The sequence below is a fragment of the Rhinatrema bivittatum genome, chromosome 2 (assembly GCF_901001135.1).
Source record: "Rhinatrema bivittatum chromosome 2, aRhiBiv1.1, whole genome shotgun sequence".
Classification (NCBI taxonomy): Eukaryota; Metazoa; Chordata; class Amphibia; order Gymnophiona; family Rhinatrematidae; genus Rhinatrema; species Rhinatrema bivittatum.
In genome coordinates, this window is record NC_042616.1 from 541,927,870 (window position 1) to 541,943,822 (window position 15,953).

General features: G+C 41.0%; 1 protein-coding gene across 2 annotated transcripts in view; it reads right to left on the reverse strand.

Moving 5' to 3' along the window:
- The window catches only part of TSHZ1 (teashirt zinc finger homeobox 1), a 163,707-nt gene that overhangs the window by 82,771 nt on the left and 64,983 nt on the right, over nucleotides 1-15,953 (reverse strand). The gene's annotated exons all lie outside the window — the stretch shown is intronic.

Here is a 15,953-nt window from a genome sequence, read left to right on the forward strand (position 1 = left end):
TTCAGCACTGTATAGATACTGGACACACCTTTGAAATTTTTAAATAGGCCATTTTAGAACACGTGATCGCATCGTGGCGAGGAGGAGACAGAACATCCATACTCAATCATAAAGAAAATGCATGGATTCACCGTCTTCAAACCTTACAGCCTGCAGGTCTTAATGATAAGATCGAGTGGTTCTCTCTAATATAATTCATTCAGGTTCTCTAATACAACTCACTCAGGTTCTCATAGCCAGAATATCTGTGACGCGGCATTACATCACATCCGGCTGTCAACCCTGCCAGACTGAGGAATTCCCCTTTAAAAATGGCGCCCTTTCAGCGTCTCTGCGTCAGTTAAGGGCACAGCACCCTCACCGCGCCTGTAGCCCACAGCACCAAAAATTGTAAGTATTTATTATTCTCAAGAACTTTTTTGTTATCCATATTAGAATCTTACATTGATGGCTTCATCTGAATTATGTTTCAACATTATTTTTAGTGCTAGCTGACCGCACTGCTAAAAATTCTGCCAGCAGACGTTTCACGTTCCATTTGACAGTATTACAAGCAGCAAGTACGTGTCATTTCTAATCTTCACTAGCCAGACGAGTAAATTGTGTATACAATACTTAAAGGACTTACTCATTTTTTCTTGTATAGATCAGTCCACCAACTGTCCACCTACACCAACGCCTCACCCTTGAAGAAGGAGTCTTAGAGCTCCAAAACATTGCAATGTCGGCTTGATCAACCAATGTTAGTGGACTTCACTCAGATAAGTGTGACTGACATTGATAGCTTCATAAGTGATAGTCTCACTCGGAAGAATCAAAAAAATAGTATCAAGCGACCTAATGATTAAAAAGCCCTAGAGTTCATAGGGCTCATCATGAAGATAGTCACAAATTGAACAGTGGCTCCGTATGAAGGTTCACTTGAAACTTAATGAGTCTTCCCATATAGCAAGTTTTTGATTTATATTGTAGTTACTAGGGATGTGCATTCGTTTAAAACGAATTAGGCAATTTCAATGAAATTGCCTAATTCACCCTGGTTCGTGACCCCTGAAACCCGAATGAATTTTTCCCGAAATTTCAGGAAAAATTCATTTTCGGGTTACTGCGCACTAATCCGAAATTCGGGTACCCTCGAATTTCAAAGGCCTGAACTGCGGGAAATACGATATTTCCCGTGGTGGGCCAAAAACGAAGCACATCTCTACTAGTTACCCTTTTACAAGCTGCTGTTGAGCACATTGTGACCTAATGCAGAATACATTCCTCAGAGTAATTCAACCAAGTCCAACCATGTCATGGCATGGGAGAGCACGACATCACTGGGCCAAGTAATTCACATCAATATGGGGTATGGAGCATTGGCAAAGTTTTCTTGCCATCTTGGATACAAGCACACTCTGGAAAACTTCAGCAGCAAACTACATACAAACCTGTCACATACAAATGGACATCTAGAGTAAATTTAAAATAAAGTTATGGCTCTGGAAAACAGGAAACCTGTTTATCTTTACAAACTTAATGGGAAATTACTGACAAAACAGTTGTTGCCTTAACTGGAATCCCTTTCTCTTTTTTTTATATTCTGCATTCCCAATTTCCTACCATCTGGGCAGCACCACTGCTTCTGGAAGTTGTTTCCTGTTTTCCCTATGAATTACCATTTTAGGGGGGGGTTTTGTGCTTCCTGTCTGCTGCAAGGGATTTTGAGGGGGGAGGGCAGTATACACTTGATGTCTCCTTACTGTGCTCACAATGCTCAGTGCATCTATAGATTCCAGCACTTTACTGTCACTAGAGGAACACACTATTAATGCCTTCACTGTCACAAGCAGGTACTGTTCCACTAAACTGATAGCTTCCTCCCAACTCACTGCGAAATGCCACAAATGATTAGAAACAGAAACATTTGTACACAATTTCTAGCAGTGGCAGTGCTTTTTGATGAATACTTCAGAGGGAAACTGCACCTTGAACTTTCAATTTGGGATATGCAACCTGGCACTAGCAGAGAGGAGGTGGCACGAGGACTGCCAGCATGTTGCTCCTCCAGGTTTATAATCAAAGGGCCTAATTTACTAAGCTATTTTTTTTTTCTATAGACACATAATGGGGAAAAATGCATAGGAAATCAGGCTCTAAGTAACTTGAAACCAAAACAAAACCATCCAACAGGAAAAAACTTATCCTATTTTAAATTTCTGCTAAGGTAAGGAAAAAAAAGCTCTGTAAAAAATTAGCAGTGTTTAACTTACTCTTTAAATTATGATGAAAACAGGGATAAAAATCCTTCATAATAAGGAACACATCCACCCACTAGCACATAGGGCCACCAGTCGTTGCAAATGCACTAAACATACAACCTTTGCAAATGCACTAGACATACAACCTGTGCTGCTTGAAGTACAACACTGAATCCAAGTCCTAAAGGGCCACATCAGGATGTGATCTTTTTCTGCCTTTTCAGCTGCATCAGCTCAGTTATACACTATTGAAAGAGCCACCTGCAGCTCCAGCTTTCTGACCACGGGGAGGCTGAGTAGCCTGATGGAGTCAGCGCAAGCCCCGGCACATCCTCACACACTTGCATTTACCAAAGCCATGCAAAAAAAAAAAAAAAGCATCTTTTATCAACAGCCAGTGCCTTTTAATCTGTCACATTCTTTATGCAGCCCCTGAAATTGAAAAATGTTTTCTTAACGTTATGAACACAAAAGCTACTTAAGCTCCTGGCCACTTAAGGTCTCATATTTTAAAATTTATGACAGAAGCAAAGTATATTTTACTGAAGATTATCATCTAATCAATAATGCTTCAAAGCAGTGTTTTATTTTATTTTTTTACTTTCAGGGACGTCATGATGTTATTTCAAGAAACTGCTTATTACCATGTTATAAAGTGTATCGCTCTGCAATGACCCTGGAACCTTGGCAGTGCTTCCTGTTTCCCTCTGATATATGGCAAGGGGAAATCTATAGTTTGGGATGGTAATAAAAGGACCCCCATCACTTAAAAACTAGTTTAACATCCATTGTGCGCATTAAGTCATGGGAGATGCTCTGAGGATCTACTGGAGGAAGGAAAAAAAAAGAAAAAAAAACCCAACAGCAACCAGAACAACAAATCAAATTCTTTCCTCCTTCCCCTTTGTTGATTGATACAATTGGGAATTCACTTAAACGGTGCTTCAGAGAGCTGTCAGGGAGCCTCAGCCCATTTACAGAAGGTTAGCTAATTAATGAACTTGTGATTGAAGATTAATGTGGCAGAGTTTTTAAAAAAACTTTTTGCATGAAAACCATGACAAACACTGACATACTGTATGTTAATTGGTGCTGCAGCGCTAGCTGGCTACTTACATCTCTAAGTATGAATATATAGACTGTATATCATATGAAGGTAATTTTCAAAGAGTTATGACAGGTTTTTGCATGTAAAATTGGTGCATATGCGCATAAATAGCATGCACGCTACTTTATAAACCTTGAGAATACGAGAATACTTCCAGTGTCACATTTAAATGTGAACAGGGAGAAAGAAAAGGCAGTTTAGGGGTATTCAAGAGTAGGATTTGGACATAGCTCACATGAGTTGCTATTTTGTCAGCGGTATAGGTGCATACATTATCAAACCTGTCCACATCCTTTTACACATATGAACCAACGCACACAATCTCAAACTGCACTTGTCTTTCGTCTGTAATTTTTGGATGGGAGGACGGTGTGAACTAGAGGGGTTCAGGGTGAAGTGGTGGAGGGTCCAGGTGAACTGCTGGATGTGTCGGTGAACTGGTGATTCTAAGTCAGTATTTTCAGAAGTGAAGTACATGCATACATTATACTATACATGCCTCCGCGTTTAAATTCGGGTTAATACACGTGAATCATTACAATTATTAGGTGCATAAAATATATGCATGTCTTTTTATAAAATGGGTAGAGAAAGTATGTGTGTTCCTGCACCACAGATATACGCACGTACTGAAACATATGCATATACTTTGGGGGCAGGAATACATGGTAGTGTATGGTTCCTGGCAACAAAAAGAGCACTATGATGGTCCTGTAAATCAAACTGAATATAACAAAAGGAACCTTCTACTAGGTAATTTAAATGTAGCTCTATCACCACCACGGAACAAAGTTTTTCCATGTATATAATTATATAACTCTTGCAGATTTTTAAAGATTTTTAAGATGCTGCATCAGCAAGCCTGGCAACGTGTTCAACCATGAAGGATAGAACCGTCCGGTCTTTTAATCATCTGCGGCTCTTAACAGCACCAAAGCCTGTGAAAAATTTAAGAATTGTAAACTTGTAAATAATATATCCGTCTGTCCCATATAAAATGTCTCTTGACCAGTGGCCGGTGTTTCGCTACGGAGCACATAGCTTCATCAGGGGCAAGTACCATTAATAGCGAAAAATATCTGCAAATGTAATAAAACTTTAATTCAGACGTGTAATGAAAAATTGTGCAATGTAACTTAGGGGGTCATTTATCAAAATGTGATAAGGTGTTTTTGCATGTGATAAGCCTGTTAATGCATGCGATAGGCCCTTACCGCATGTGATAGCTGCCGTGACTGCGTGGTAAGGTTTCATTGCCCTTTGTGATGACTCCTGTAAGGCCTATTTGAGTGAATTGAAGGAGAGAGAGAGAGCGAGAGAGCCTGGCCATAATGTCATTCCCATAGGTAGGTATTTCTTTCCCTATGGTAGGCCCACCTAGTAACTCGAGGTGGGGTTTAGGTAAGAGTGTAGGGGGTTAGGGGCCACTTTGACATTCTACGTGACACGTACGAACAGACAGTGGTCTCTTGTGAAGGTTTGATGACCTTTGGAGTGAGGAAACTCACTCCAAGATGAGATTTGGGCAATGTTCTCTCCACCTAGTTTGATGGACTCTCTACCTGGGTAACATCAAGCTAGGTGGAGAGAACACTGCCCAAATCTCATCTTGGAGTGAGTTTTCTCACTCCAAAGGTCATCAAACCTTCACAAGAGACCACTGTCTGTTCGTACGTGTCACGTAGAATGTCAAAGTGGCCCCTAACCCCCTACACTCATACCTAAACCCCACCTCGAGTTACTAGGTGGGCCTACCATAGGGATACAAATACCTACCTATGGGAATGACATTATGGCCAGTCTCTCTCTCTCTCTCTCTCTCTCTCTCATCATATGCAGGAAATACAACACATCTGACACCTATCCTGATAATGTTATCACAATTTGCATTAATTTAGCTTTTTGCATAGGTAATTAGTACAAATTGCAATAAACTACATTTTTGCATAAACCACACCCCTTTTACTATCACATGCGATACTTACCGCTTTTTGATAAATCCAGGCCTTAGCTTTTAAAGATGAAGAGCCAACCTTCTTTTTTCGGACGCCGAGACTCACAGCAAGGTCTTCATAGAGGCGGGACAGAGACCGCATACAACCGGTTGTCAAAATTAAATAGCCCGCAGCTGATAGATGTGATGACGTCATGACGTATCGTTGCCATGATGGCCATGTGACAGGCAACGCCGTGACTCAAAAGAGAAAATTTCACAGAAAGACTTGTAATTCTAAGGCAGCATTTAAGCCAGCGGGATGTACTGTATTGAGGCAATAAATCCAGCGTTGTTCTGCTTGTAGCAGGGCTACATTAAAATCACCTCCTCGCCATGTTGGATGTAGCTGTTCGAGAACACATACTTTTAATGAATCAAAACCGTGCGACTGTTCCAAACAATGAGATACCAATGGTGCTGTAAGTCGTTCTTTATTCAAACAGGAGCGATGCTCTATAAACTGAGTTTTTAGAGATCGTCTCGTCTTCCCCACATGCCAAAGGTTGCAAGGACATTGTATGAGGTAAATAACACCTGTAGATGTACAATCTGTCGTACGTTTCAAGGACAAAGTAAAATTTAATCTGGAGAAAAATATGGCAGATGTTTGAATCATTATATGACATACCAAACAGGAGCCACATGCTTTGTGTGACCCTGTGGTCATAGAACGATGTCGTATAGTAGAGTCAGAATGGACTAACTGATCTTGTAAATTAGTCCCACGAGTATAGGTAAACCTTGGAGTGTCCTGAAATTCTTAATTAAGCCAAAGAATGCGATCCGGTGCATGCCGAGGCCCCCTGCCGTATAACTTTACTTCTGCTACGTTTGCCATGTAAGTTAAAATTTAAAGAAATCTAGGCAGATCTGCAGGGTTTTAAGGGTCGGGGCTAACTGGGGGAAGTGAAGGCTATCAGATCAGGGACGTTAAGTGGGCAAACTGGAAACGAACTGGTAAAACTGTGAATGGCATTGGCCCACGCCCCTTTTAAAATGACCCAATTTGCACAGTAGAAGTCGGATTCGCGTGCACATGCACGTGCCCACTTAAAATTTGGTGCACCTGTGCACGCGACCAAGCTCTTTTATAATATATGTGCACGTATGTTATAAAATGACCGCGTACTTGGGGCGGGCCGATGTATGCACGCAAATGTGCACACGCACGCCGCTTTGAAAGTTACTGTCCCTACGTTTGCTCTTAAGGTACATTTTCATGATTTCTCTGCAATTTTTGTAAAATAAAATTAAAAACTGAAAAAATGCTGCTTGCATAAGTATTCAACCTCTTCAGATTAGTACTTGGTAGAACCATCTTTTGCTGCTATAAGTTTTAAGTTTGCTGGGGTAAGTTTCTACCGGCTTTGCACACTGTTTGGGAGTGACTTTTGCCCATTCTTCCAGGCAGATTTGCTCCAGGTTGTTCAGGTTGGTTGGATGACATGTATGGACTGCGATTTTCAAATAGTGCCACAGATTCTAGATTGGAATGAGATCTGAACTTTGACTTGGCCATTGTAAAACATTCACCTTTTTGTTGTTCAACCATTCCTGTGTTGCTTTGGCCTTGGGATCATTGTCCTGCTGAAAGGTGAACTTTCTCCCAAGTTTTAGATTTTTAGCAGACTGAAGAACGGTAGGTTGTCTTGCAATATTCTCCCTGAATGATGCACCATCCATCCATCCTTCCTTCAATTTTAACAAGATGCCAAGTCCCCGCTGAGGAAAAGCATCCCCACAACATGATGCTGCCACCCCCATACTTTACTGTTTGGATGGGCAGTGTTAGGTTTGTGCCACACACAGCATTTTGAATTTTGACCAAAAAGCTCCATTTTTGTCTCATCTCACCACAAAACCTTATCCCACATTTTAGCTCAGTCATTATGATGCTTTCTGGCAAACTCCAGACATGCTTTGATGTGATTTTTCTTCAGTAATGGCTTCTTTCTAGCCACCCTCCCATGCAGACCAGATATATGGTCGACTGGTGCACTTCCACGCCAATCTAAGCCACTGAATTCTGTAGCTCCTTCAAAATGATTGTCGGCCTCTCTGCAGCTTCCCTCACAAGTCTCCTTCTTGTTCTGACATGGAGTTTTGAGGGACGGCCTGATCTAGGCAATGTCTGGATGGTATGATACAGCTTCCATTTCCTCACAATTGATCTAACTGTGCTCACTGGGATATACAAACACTTGGATATTATTTTGTAGCCTTTTCCTACCTTGCGCATGTCTGCATTATCTTTAATTTCCTTAGAATGTTCTTCAGTCTTCATTTTCACAGCTTTCCTTCAGATTCATAGTCTGACCAAAGGTACTAGAATTAGGGGGTCTTTTATCCAGAAAAGCTGACCTTTTTTATTGATTCACAGGTAGAGGGCAATTGTAAACCAATTGTTAGGGCAATATCTTTCATCTGTGTTAACTTGGAGCTTCCATAGCACAGGGGATCGAATACTTATGCAAACAGTATTTTCAGTTTTTATTTTTATTTTATAAAAAATGCAGAGAAATAACGAATTGAGACTTTGCAAACTTACTTTAAGCACATACTGGTTTGCAATAAATATACTGTCTGGAACAATCTGTGTAACTATCAATTGTAATCCAAACAAATCTGCTGACTTTTTAGGGGGTTGCATACTTTTGCTAGCCACCATATATATAAAATCAAGGACGTAACAACTGATACAATTAGAAAAATATCTATAATAGCCTCATTGTTTGCTTGCTAAACTCTATGGAAAGCAAAGTATGCATTAGTGTGTATCACTTAGAAGCTCGGTGTGTGATACTAGAGATGATTTCTAATATTATCCCGAAAGAACAGCTAGGTAATAAAAATTATGAAATCTCTGTGCTGCTTTCAATGCAAGCAATTTTTGTAATGCCAAGAAAGTTTGGTTTCCAGTTTGTCTTGATGGGTTTCGGGACACAGTCATGACCCGGTCAGTCCTGGAAAGCAGGTTGAGGATCCTGAAGCCTCCGGGCTCTGGCTTGAATGGTAAGGCTGCCTGTGTCTCACAGTATTTTCTCAGCACTTCTAATAATACTGAAATAGGAACCTATTTGAAAAAAAACTGGTTATAGTTATACGTGTTTGGCAGGCTGACAGAAAGTAAGACATGAATTTTAGTTTGGCAGACAGATGTTGCAAAATCACAGAGAATGCAGAAATGGTTTTAGAAATCCTGGGAATCCCAAAAATCATGGTTACCATGGTAATCCTGACCTACAGTATAGTCCTACTGCCTGTGTAGATATAACAGTTTATTTCTGTTTCAGATAGCCTAAAATAAAAAGGAAATGTGTGTTCATGAGCTATAGTGCTGCTAAATCATGGTAATTTATGATTGTGATATTGAAAGAGTGTTCTTTTGCTTTTTTTTTTTTCTGGAAAGAGACATTTGGGCTTCTTATCTCCTGTGGCCAAGACTTAAAATTTCATTAACATTAAGAAAGGCTTGATGGCCTAGTGGCAGTGCTATCCAATGTAATGTGGGAAACCTGGATTCGGCTTATTGAAGCTGATAGGGGATGGGGGAGCTGAAAATAACATACAGATCAATGGCAAGCAGCAATATTTTATCAGGAGATAACAAGGCACAGTCATTCAAAAATGTTTCATCCTATCAAATAAAAAAAGAAGTGTGCTCATTATGATGTTGCTTTCAATGAAGGAAAGGTGCAAAAAGGTGTGACAGAATTATATAAATTTAAGTATTTATCTATCTACCTGTAGATGGACAGAGCTGAGTGGAGAAGCAGGCAAGTGGTTAGAGCAGCAGGCTACAAATGAGGGCAGCAGGGTGCTGACATGCCTTGCGATCTTGGGAATTTCACTTCAATCTCCTCAGGTACAAACTTAGGGGTCATTTACTATAATGTTACATTTTACTGCAGGAAGGGCAAAATATCACAGGGGTGGAGGAGTGTTCCTGTGATACTGGGCCCTACCTGATAAAATATCACAGCCCTTTCCTTGCGATATTTTTTTATCACTGAAAAAAATCCCGAGATAAAAAATATCATGGGGAAATGAGAAAACTCACACGATGGCGTACCACATAACCTGGTGCCAGCATCGTGTGAAAGGGCCAAGCGGCCCAAAAGTACCCTCCCACCACCACTGCCGTGTCCAAACACTTCCCACCAATGGGTCCTATTTAAATGAATGTCATGCAGCGACACCCCAACCCCTTGCTATTGAATTGTCAATAAGTTTTACTCACATGAAGTGCACTTAACACAAGTAAATGGGCTTTTGAAAACTGCAATAATAGCATGTTACATTTACATTTTCATTTGAAAATTACCCTGTATGTGTACAGACAAACAGAAGAATATCTGACGGATTTCTTGTAGTTTCTGACACAGTGCACGTTAAACTCACATTTATGAGCTTGGAGATGGCAAAGCCAAAATAACCAAATTTGCATATGTAATAGACAACCATTATACATCTGACTGTGCACCTGATAAAGGTGGCAGGCAGCCTCCACAGAACCCAGCATGACATGAATCTGGTGGCCAGGGAGTCCAGTGGAAAGCAGAAAAACTGATTTGGTCATTAGCATTCATCAGTTTGCAGCTAGACGACCTTGAAAAGGATTTCAGGCACTGACAGGTCAGCTATCCTGCGGTAACCCTAGTTAAACTAGAACAGCAGATTTTAATCATGACAAGAGAAGGCAATTTAGCAGATTTACTTTTAAAATAAAGCACTATAAAGTCGATAAGCAATAGCTTTAAAGAAAAATGCAGTATAAATCAAATCCTACCTGGTAGCAGTGCAAATAGGAGATTTATTTCAGCACTCATTAGCCACAGTCTTTGTAACAAGCCCCCATGACATCACAAACTGAACTGTGCTTATCTTATTCTGCAAAATTCCAGAAACGCATACTGCATACATGCTTGACTCTCAAAAGATATTTGGCTTTGGCAGTTTGGTTTTCACGCTGCAAAAATGATGCTTGTTCCACCTCAGGTGATATTTAGAAGGAAATTTCACTCCTGAACCTCCAATTATGCAAAGCCTCCAAATTTTGAAGAATCGAGGCTTCTGCTTTCACTCATGCTGTGGGAAACACTACTCTCCAAACACAGAGCAGAATCAGTGCCAAAAAAATTAGTCTACACAGCCTTTAATAATTGTAAAGGTATTTCAATATCACTTGCTGATAAGCTATTAGGGTCCTCTTTTTGTTAAATTTGCTGGAATTATTTTTAAACTAAGCACAATCGCAGCTTTTCTTCCCCAGTGGTTCCTGCATCTGATCTGTAAGAGCTGAATGAGTAGCATTTTTGCGTGATCGGTACTGGAAGCAACGCCGACATTCAGATAGCTTTTTCTGATCATGTTAAGACAGCAAAAAGAGCCACCATTAAAGCAGGAGAGAGCTCAACATTTGCAGACAATTGACTTGTCAGCTATTAAAAAAAAAAAAAAACCAACAGAAAACAAGATCATTAAGATTCCTCTCATTCTGACATAAAATTGTGGGTTGCTGCTTGCAAAAGTATTAGTACCCCAATTCTCAAAGTGAACTTAACCGTGCATAAGTTCACTTTGAAAATTACCCCTGGCAAAACTACCTGAACGTGGTTATATCTGCTAATCTGGTGCAGGTAGTTGCTGCCATGGAAAATTTATGCACATACTTTAAACCATCAAAAGGTCTACATGCAAATGAAAACCCCAACCAGACCCCACCCAGCTACCTCTCCCGAAGGTGGGTAAGAGTGCACACATGTAACATGTGGGCAAGAATGCACACATGTTGGCTCTGCGTATTGGGTGGGATTTTTATAAAAGGGCATTTCCGCGAATAAAGTTTCGCTGTTTGACCTGTGGCTATGCCGTTCAAAAATTGCCGACTTAGGAGTTAATTTTGTCACATTGCACACCGAAAAAAGTCAGCCAAGATGCCTCATAAGTTAAGCCCAATTTTCAAAGCGGACTCGCGTACGAATAAGTCTGATTTGAAATTGATCCCACGCAGGTTATGTCCGCTACATTATCCGCACAGATCTTCAATGAAAATTTCCGCACGTATGTTTTTAAAATCCAAAGTATGCAGGGAAGACCAAACCCTTCCCCAGCTCCACCCACAGGTAAATTTACTCATGAACATGATGTGCGCATGTAGATTTATCTGCAGAAGCCCCTTTGAAAATTACCCTCCCTTTGCACTGCTGAGGAAATATTGGGGGTCGGAGACGAGGGAGGAATATTTTTTTTAAATTATTATTTATTTATTTTTTTACAAATTTTAGAAAACATCCAAAGCAGAACAAGCAACCTGCTCACATGGAGGGTAATTTTCAAACTGGCCTGTCTGAAAATTACCCACCCTCACCCCTTCGCAGGGTTCACAGTGCACCTATATTCAGCTGCACTTCAGGGAGGCATTCCCCAGGGAGGGGTGGGATCAGAAAAGAATGCGCACGGATTAAGGTAAATTTTGAAAGAGTTGTGCATGTAAAAATTAGCACCTACATATGAAAATAGCACATACTCATGTATATATTTTATAAACCTCAAAATACACATGCAAGTAAGAATATGCGACTAAATTTGCATTTGTAAAATTAGAGGGCGGTCCAAGGGCATTCTGGGGCAGAATTTACATTTACGCGAGTAAGTAGCTATTTGATAAGTGATTTCTGCATGTAGGTTTGGCAGCTTACTCGCCTATATTTACCTGTTCAATATGAGGAGTAAGTGATCATAAAACATCTTAAAAGTGAAATACTGACTGGGTGAGGGGGTCTGGGTGAAATGGGGGGAACTCAGGCTGAAGAGCCAGGAGAGTATCGATGACCTGCAGATGGACTGGGCAAACTGTTAATGTTTCAAAATGTTCCAACTTGCATGCATAAAAGCTAACTTACAGTGAGGTAAATTCTCCAAGATTATATTTTTAAAGTTAGACGTATTAATACGCAAGCATAGCAGTTGGGTGGAACTTATCTGGATAAATTCCCATATATCTGGCAAAATCTTGAAAAAAAACACTTATCCGGTCAAGTTCCGATTATCCAGCTAAGTAGCAGCAAAGTCGCTAAATCAAATAGTCAGATAATTATTTAAACTTATCTAGCTATCTGACTTAATCAGATAAGTAGTGTTTTAAGATTTATCTGGTTAAGTAGCAGCTTTACCACTACTTATCTGGATAAATCAGAACTTATCTGAGTAAGTGCTGCTACTTAGGGAGATAAGTCAGAATGTATCCATGTAAGGGCAATATGTATTTGTGCATTCTTTATGCATGTGTGCGCATGTTGCAGGGTGCATTTATGCTTTTTTAATAACCTACATATATCATATAGGTGCAGGTTATAAAATACAGGAGTAGATTTTTGCATGTCCCTATACACATGTATACGGGCATGCGTACAGTGGTTTGAAAGTTATCCTCATTGTATTTTCAAATACATGCACATTAATTTTCCATAAAAATTCCACCTGCAGAAAATACAAGTGCAACAGTGTGCGGGCACAACTCGGAAAGAGAAAGTTAGCACGTGTTTTCCCTTTGAAATTTAGTGCAAAGCTTGTAGGTAAAATGTACCCAAGGTCTTTGCATCAAAGCAGATAGCTGGGAAGACTGCCCCCTCAAGGACAATTATCAAATTACAAAAATATAACAATCAGATTTAGCAACAATAAGGTAGTTTAACCTGAACGCAATAAATTATTTGGCTAACTTGAAATGCTACCAGAGAGTGCTAAACATAGTGAAAAGGAAACAGAATACAACTTTTCAACAAATGGTCATTTTTTTCCCCTTGATTTGGAACTAAGGGATCCCCCTCACCACCGTCAACACCATCACCACCCCAAGAAAAAAACTGCTCCCAATCCAGCTGACTTTGCCAAGGTGCGGTGCGCACTCACTGAGGTTCCCTCCTGTCCTTCGGTGTCAAAATTCCTTACGCCATCATGTTTAGATCTCTCGAAAGTGGCACCTGTGAAAGAGGCTTTAAAACAGGGCAAGGGTTGTTTCCCCAACTACAAGTGTCTCAGCTCCCTGTCCTTCCCACTGCCTTACTATAAGGATGAATCCAATAAGCAATCACTACCAAGAACTCTAAGGTGGGCAAAAAGTGACATTACACTACAGAAGCCCACCTGAACTGACTGTATAATTTGCATCATTGCCTCAGGTACAAACTTAAATAAATAAAATAAAATAAATCTTAAGAGATTATGGGTGGATGGGATCCAAGATGGCTCCGACACTGTGGCATCCACTCACTAGGGCTTCACTCTGCTCTAAGAGGTTTTGCTTACCATGCCTTTCACATTTTTTTCCACTATGGTCAAACGGAAGAAGAAATTCTGGGCTTACTCTGCAGAATTTTCTGATCGCCTCCAAACTCTGATGGCAAACTTTTTTGTATAGGGGGAATGGAGGCTGTCAGTTCATCTGAAGTTCCTACTGCTGGTACGTGTGAAGGCGTGGTCTCCTGGCAGGATTTCAATGTCATCCTTAGCCCCCAGGGACTCAGCAAATCCTCCTGGCCCATGACGTTTACAGAACACTGAATCAGTGATTGTGATTATAGCGGATGAAGGCAGCCACTGCAGGGTCTCCCCTGGAAAATGGTGTCAGTGTGGGTGCAGGAGAAACTGAAGTCCCAGAGGTTAGGTCCCAAGACAGCCTGACAGGAGGGAGTGCTGCTATTTCTCCCAAAGTGCATCCTGGGTGGAGAAGCATTCTTGAATGATCCCAGGTTATTACACTGGAGGCCAACCGGACCACAATCACTGTCTTAGACCTTTTCGTTTACTACAGTTTACTTAGAGGACTGACACTTTTACAGGAAATCTCTCGTCAAGCCAAGTCCCAGGTAGAAACCATAGCTGAATATTCTGAGAAGATTAACACCCTGGAGAATCAATCCATATTATAGCAGAAAACACTTCTCAAATGGGCTCACACTTCCAAGCGATGCTACGTCTCCCGCTTCAGGAGTATATTATTTGTCATCTGAAAACTTCTGAGTCCCAAGTAGAAAGCCCCAGGGAAGGATGGGTATCTTTGGACAGTTTAAATCTCACCCAAATACTGGAAACATCCTTTGGAGAGGAAACATAAAGTGCTACGAGGCTGGTTACCTTCTTTTCAGAGTCTAAGAGGAATGGGGCTTTGAAATTCCATTTCGATATAGGGATGTGCCCTTTTTGGGTTGCAAGATATGGATATTTCTGAATTTCTCTAAACTGATACAAAATAGAAGAAAAATGTTTCTGCCTATATACCAGGAAGTGTTGTTTTGAGGTCCAGAATTTTTCCTGGATTTTCATTTTCACTGTTTAAATAAGTGTTCTCAGAATAGATCGATCTTTTTTAAGCCCAAGATCTTGAGATCATTTCTTGATGCATAGGTAGAGGAAAGTACCTATCTCTTGATATGTACACCAGGCGATATCGGGACTGTAAATATAAATATAAATGGAGTAGAGGAGAAGCCTAGTCATTAGCACAGCAGGTTGCAAACCAGGGAAGCCAGGGATTAAATCCCGCTGCTGCTTGGGCAAGTCAATTCATCCTCTATTGCCACAAGTACTAACTTAGAACCTCATTCACTAAGGGGTCGATTTTAAGACCCATGCGCATGTGTGGTTGGCCCGTGACTCGCACGCGCAGGGGGAGGAATTTTACATAGCAACGTGCAGCGTCGTGAGTAGGGCTTCCCCAGTTCCCTCCCAGTCCACTCCAATTAAGGAGCGGACTGGGAGAGAACTTCCCGAGACCCCTATTTAACCTTCCTATCTTTTCCCCTCTTTTCTCCAACCCCCTAATCCACCCCCCCTCCCCAATTAGTATTTTTTTGTTTTAGTACTTACTTCAACTTCTGAGTTGAAGTAACCTCCACGTGCCGGCTGGTTGCTGGTGCACGCTTCCCCGCTGTCCCGGCCTGCACCCCGCCCTGCCCATCTCCAACCAGACCACGCCCCCTCCCCCCCGGCCCAGCCCTTTGGTGAGGCCCAGCACTTCAGTGTGCAACGGGGTTTATGTGATTGGCTGGGCCCTTCCGAAAATGCGTGCAGTGCACACGAGGCCTGGCCACGCGCATACCACCCCCCACCCACCCCCGTTTTTATGCACATGGCCCTTTTAAAATCGGGCCTTATGGCTTTTCTCCCATTCTGTATCTATAGGAATACTTAGTAAATGAGGCCTATACAGCCTAACCTTTGAAGCTATTCGCAGTATTGCATTTGCATGCATAAGGGGATGCATGGAGATTTATCCTAGTATTTTATAAATTGTGCAGTGGAAGCTACACAATTTATAAAATACCACATAGTTCTGCTGTAACAGTACGTGCGCATGTGCCACTATGCACTATTTCCAATGGAATGAAAGCACTTAATTTCTCTATTTTATAAACATACGCATACATATTTTAGGCAAAAAGAAATGTAACATGTATGCATAATAACTCCTATTTATATCACAAAGGTAGGTATTTTATAAAATATGAGCATATACAGGCTAATTTTGAAACAAATGTGCATGTGACCATACTCGCATGTCTTGGCGCGCAAGCAAAGATAGGCTGGAATTCTAAACAGGGCG